Below are 6000 nucleotides of genomic sequence, written 5' to 3'. Positions count from 1 at the left end.
TCGGGAGCCAGGCCGCGTCACTACACGGCCTAAATCAGCAGTTCAGTCTCCGAAGGTCCAAGGGCTCAGACCCTCAGGCAGGGCTGAGCAGAAATAAACAGTCAACGAAGCCCAAGCCCTCAGTCAGGACGGGGCAGCAAACCGCAGTTCTAGGCTCAGACCCTCAGGCAGGGGCTGAGCACCCAGAGTCAGTAAAGCCCTAGCCCTAGTCAGGGCGGGGCAATAAGCAGTAGTTCAAGGGGCTCAGATCTTTAAGCAGGAGCTGAGCAAACAACAATAGTTCAGGGCTCAGGTCCTCGAAGCAGGAGCTGAGCAGCAACAATAGGTGAGTCCAGACTTCTGGGTCTGAGCTCCAATGTGAGGGGGAGACTGCCACCCGTGAGGCGGTGGCATGGGGGGGACACAGGCCCACCCACTCCACTGTGTCCCAGACCCAGTTAGTCTGCTGCTGTGTCGGTGGGGTCCTGACCGCAACACACTGACATCGGCTCGAAATCTGCAGTAGCCAGACTGGGGTCAGCTACCCCCGGGCTACATCCCATCTCCCCCTCCATGGGTACCTGCTCATCGCGGGTGTCCGCAGCGGGGTCCCATACCATGGGCTCCTCGTCGTGCTGAGGGCTGGCTAGGTCGAGCTGCTCCTCAGGACACGGGTCGGGGGGACGCTCGGGCAGCTCCTTGGGGTAACGGACTCGGGGCAGGCTCGGCCAGTTCTCCTCGGGGTACCGGGCTCGGGGCAGGCTCTGCCAATACTCCTCAGGTACCGGCTCGGGAAGGCTCGGCCAGTTTTCCTCTCGATACCGGGCTCGGGGAAGGCTCGGCCAGTTCTCCTCTCGATACCGGGCTCGGGGAAGGCTCAGCCAGTTCTCCTCTGGATACCGGGCTCGGGGCAGGCTCAGCCAGTTCTCCTCAGGGTACCGGGCTCGGGGCAGGCTCGGCCAGTTCTCCTCAGGGTACCGGGCTCAGGGCAGGCTCGGCCAGTCCTCCTCAGGGTACCGGGCTCGGGGAAGGCTCGGCCAGTCTTCTTCAGGGTACCGTGCTTGGGGCAGGCTCGGTCCAGCAGGAGCTCGGTCAGGAGCGTCTGTCCTCTCCGGCTGCCGGGCTGCAACTGAGCGCTGGGCCGGGGCTTTTATACTTCCTGTCCCGCCCCTTGACTTCCAGGGAGCGGGGACAGGTGGCAGTGGCTCCGCCCACTGTGGCAGCTGTTCTGGCTCCTCCCTCTCGGGTGCGGCCGGGAGCCAGGCCGCCTCACTACAGGCCCCCCCCCTCAAGGCTGGCTCCCGTGCAGCGGGGCCAGCCCCTTCCATACCCCCCAGCCGGGAGAGGAAGTCCGCGTTAGCATGGTCCTTCCCAGCCCGATGACGCACAGTGAAGGCATAGGGCTGCAGGGCCAAGTACCACCGCTGCAGCTGCATATTATGGTCCTTCATGCGAGCCAACCACTGGAGGGCGGAATGGTCGGTGACCAAGGTGAAGGGGGCTCCCAGGATGTAATAGCTCAGGGCCTCACAGGCCCACTTCACAGCGAGGGCTTCCTTTCACCACCGCAGAGTTTTTCTCTCGGGGGAACAGCTTCCGGCTGATGTAAAGAACCGGATGCTCTTCCCCCTCTACTTCTTGGGAAAGGACGGCCCCAAGTCCCACTTCCGAGGCGTCTGTCTGTAAAACAAATGTCCGGTGGAAATCAGGACTATACAAGACTGGCTCGCTGCAGAGGCTCGTCTTGAGTGTCTGAAAGGCCTCGTCGCACTCGCGGGTCCATTTCACCTGCCGCGGGCTATCATTTGTCAGGAGCCCCAGTAAGGGGGCTGCAATTGCCGCGAATTGAGGAATAAATCGTCTGTAATACCCTGCCAGCCCCAGAAACTGGCGCACCTGGCGCTTCGTGGCTGGTGGGGGGCAGGTTGCGATGGCCTGGACCTTGCCGACAAGAGGTTTTACCTTCCATGCCCGATAGTATACCCCAGGTACGTGGTCTCTTGTCAGCCAATGCGACATTTCTTAGGGTTGGCTGTTAATGCGGCCTTCCGCAGGGACCTCAGGACGGCTGCAACCCTTTCTAGGTGGTTCTCCCACCGAGGACTGTAAATGACCACATCATCTAGATAGGCGGCCTCGTAGTCCTGATGTGGCTGGAGGAGGCGGTCCATTAGGCGCTGAAAGGTGGCCGGAGCGCCATGGAGGCCGAAGGGCATCCGGGTAAACTGGTATAGGCCCGTGGGTGTGGCGAACGCAGTCTTCTCCTTGGAGGCTGGTTCCAGGGGGATCTGCCAGTACCCTTTGCTTAGATCAAGGGTGGTGATATAGCGGGCCTCCCCTAAGCGGGCCAACAGCTCATCTATCCGAGGCATGGGATAGGCATCGAACTTGGAGATAGCATTAACGTGCCTAAAGTCGATACAGAATCTCTGTGAGCCGTCGGGCTTCGGTACCAGCACTACAGGGCTGCGCCATTCACTTTGAACCATCGCAATCACCCCTAGATCCAGCATAGCTCGTACCTCCTCCTCAACGACCTGCCTCCTGTGATACGGCAAGGGCCTGGTCACGCCCCGGATCACCACCCCAGGCTCTGTCTGGATCCTATGGTATACCAGGGTGGTGTATCCCAGTTGGCCCGTAAAGGTGCGGGAAAAGGCTTGCAGGAGGCACCGGGTCTGCTTGAGTTGGTCGTCTGTTAGGGTCTCCCCGAGCTGGGGTTCCCCGGGGTCCTCGGTATGGGCTACCTGGGGTCCTAGCTCAGGTTCTGGCGGGTAGGGGTTGATCAGGAGACCTTCACATTCCCGCCAGGGCTTGAGGAGGTTGACATGGTACCGTTGGGTCTTCTTTTTCCGGTCCGGCTGATTGATTTCATAATTAACCGGGCCCACCTTCCGAACCACCTCATATGGCCCTTGCCACCGGGCCAGGATCTTCGATTCACTGGAGGGAAGAAGGAGTAATACCCGGTTTCCGGGTTGACAGTCCCGAGTCTGGGCGTCCCGGTTATAAGTCTGGGCCTGCGTGTCCTGGGCGGCTTTCAAGTTCTCCTGCGCCAGGGCCCCCACCTGCTTAAGGCGCTCCTGAAGCTGGAGTATGTACTTTAAGAGGACCTGGGCCGGCGATGGGGCTTGCTCCCAGGTTTCCCTCATGAGATCCAGCAGGCCCCGAGGTCGCCAACCATACAGCAACTCAAAGGGTGAGAACTTGGTTGAAGACTGGGGGACTTCCCGCACCGCCAGGAGCAGGGGTGGAAGGAGCTGGTCCCATCGGCGAAGGTCCTCCTGGGGGAACCTACGCAACATCTCTTTCAGCGTCCGATTGAATCTTTCAACCAGCCCATCTGTCTGGGGATGGTAAACGGACGTCCGGAGTTGCTTTATCCCCAAGAGTTCGCACACCTGCTAGAGCAGCCGTGACGTAAAGTTGGTCCCCTGATCCGTGAGGATCTCCCGGGGCAGGCCGACACGGGAGAAGACCTTCACCAGCTCAGCTGTGATGGTGCGGGCTGTGATGGTCCGGAGAGGGATTGCTTCGGGGAACCTGGTAGCATAGTCCATTATCACCAAAATGTACTGGAACCCTGCGCTGCTCTTAGGGAGAGGCCCCACCAGGTCCATGGCCACACGTTCAAAGAGGGTCTCAATCAGAGGCATCGGGACCAGCGGTGCCTTGGGAGTTCGTGCTGGGGCAGCCAACTGGCATTCCGGGCAAGAGTTGCAATAATTCTTTACCTCCTGGTGTACCCCTGGCCAGAAAGAGCGCCCCAGGATCCGAGCCAGGGTCTTCTCGTGACCGAGGTGCCCGGCCGCAGGGATGTCGCGGGCCAGTTTCATGACCGCCCGGCGGTGACACCGAGGCACGAGGAGTTGTGTCCGGGTGTCCCACTTGCGGGGGTCCCTCTCGACACGATACAGGTGCTCCTGCCGCAACTCAAAATGCGGCCACTGCGCCGATCGATGGGGGTCGAGGACTGTCCCATCCATGGAGGCCAGCTGGTCGTATGTCCGCGTGAGTGTAGGGTCGGCCTGTTGATCCCGGCAAAAGTCTGTGGGTGCCGAGGGATCCTCCCCCACTCCGGGGGGAGGATCTTCGCGTCCTTCCGTCGGGTTGGTGTGGTCGGAGGCTTTCACCTCGTCTTCCTCAGTCTCTGGGGCCTCCCCTTCCAAGGCTGGCGTGACGTGCAGGCTGCCCTCGGCGTGGCGGCGTAGTACGGCGGGGAACTCGGGCCAGTCCCGACCCAGGATCACCGGGTACGCCAGCCGTGGAGCGAGTCCCACTGTCATCAGCTGGGTGACCCCATCAATAGTCAGTTGGGCCCTGGTACTTGGGTAGGGCCGTATATCCCCGTGGATACACTGCAGCTGAATCTTCCCCAGGCGGTTGTCAGCCTGAGGGCCCATGGTTTGGCAGACCAGTGTCTGGCCGCAGCCTGAATCGAGGAGGACCACCCTCAACGACCACGGGCACGGTGATCTTGGCCGCTTGCCAACGCCGGGCACGGCCTTCCCATGAGTAAACCTGGCCAAAGGTACACTCCAGTCCTGGGCAGTCCCGCTGTAAATGGCCATACTCTCCACAGGAGAAACAGGGCCCCAGGTCTGCTCGTCCCGTCCGTGACCGGGTCCCGGGGTTACCTCCGGGCGGGTTCCGGTAGTCCCCTCTCGCCACGGGAACCGGGGTCCGAGCGGGTCTCCCGGAGGACATGGCAGTACGGGTCCGGGCCTCTGCTCCACGGGAGGAAACTTGTACATCTGTGAGGGTGGGCGCCCCCTTCTTTTCTGGGTTGGGGCGCTCCGTCCGGGGCGGGGCTGTCCGGCCAGCCGAGCCCAGCGGGGTTTCAGCCGCGAGGAAGTCCTCCATTAACGTAATGGCCGCGGCCACTGTCGCCGGCCTATGGCGGAGGACCCAGGCTCTTCCTCGTGGCGGGAGTACATGGGCAAACTGCTCCAATACTACCTGCTCCATCAGCTCCTCTGATGTCCGGCGTTCGGGCTGTAGCCACTTTTTGCAGGTCTCTCGAAGCTCCTGGGCCACTATCCGAGGTCGGGCCCGTGGAGGATACGCCAGGCTTCTAAACCGCTGTCGGTAGGTCTCTGGACTCACATCCAGGGCGTCTAGGATAGCAGCTTTCACCTGGCTGTAGTCCTGGGCTGCCTCCACAGACAAGCCTCGATAGACCGTCTGAGCAGTCCCCGTTAAGTATGGGGCCAGGATGGTGGCCCATTGGTCCTGGGCCCAGCCCGCGACGACGGCCACCCGCTTGAATGTGACGAGAAAGGCTTCGGGGTCGTCGCCAGGCCCCATCTTCGTCAGCCGAATTGGGGGGCTGGGCCGCGGGGCCCCTGCAGCATCTCCTGGCTGAGGTTCCCCTGGTCGAGTCAGCACCGCTGCGAGCTGCTGGACACATTGCCGCTGGAAGTCCTGGTGCTGGGTAACCAGGTCTTGAATGAGCTGCCGTTGTTGCGAACCTAGCTGCTCGACGAGCTGCTGCTGCTGTTGCGACTGGGCCACCTGTTGTCGCTCCTGGCTCTCCGTCATGAGGGCAGGAGCAGGGACAGATCCATCTCTGGCGGGAGGCCTCTCCGCGCCCCCTTTTCACCAGCGTCAAGAGCTCGCGCCCACATCCTGGGCGAGAGGTCCTCAGAGAAGGCACCACGTGTAAGAGTCCGGTGTGGGGGCTCGGCCCTCTCGGGTGTGGCCGGGAGCCAGGCCGCATCACTACACGGCCTAAATCAGCAGTTCAGTCTCCGAAGGTCCAAGGGCTCAGACCCTCAGGCAGGGCTGAGCAGAAATAAACAGTCAACGAAGCCCAAGCCCTCAGTCAGGCGGGGCAGCAAACAGCAGTTCTAGGCTCAGACCCTCAGGCAGGGGCTGAGCACCCAGAGTCAGTAAAGCCCTAGCCCTAGTCAGGGCGGGGCAATAAGCAGTAGTTCAAGGGGCTCAGGTCCTTAAGCAGGAGCTGAGCAAACAACAATAGTTCAGGGCTCAGATCTTTAAGCAGGAGCTGAGCAAACAACA

The sequence above is a fragment of the Mauremys reevesii genome, linkage group 11 (genome assembly GCF_016161935.1).
Source record: "Mauremys reevesii isolate NIE-2019 linkage group 11, ASM1616193v1, whole genome shotgun sequence".
Classification (NCBI taxonomy): Eukaryota; Metazoa; Chordata; order Testudines; family Geoemydidae; genus Mauremys; species Mauremys reevesii.
This window is presented reverse-complemented; position numbering follows the sequence as displayed.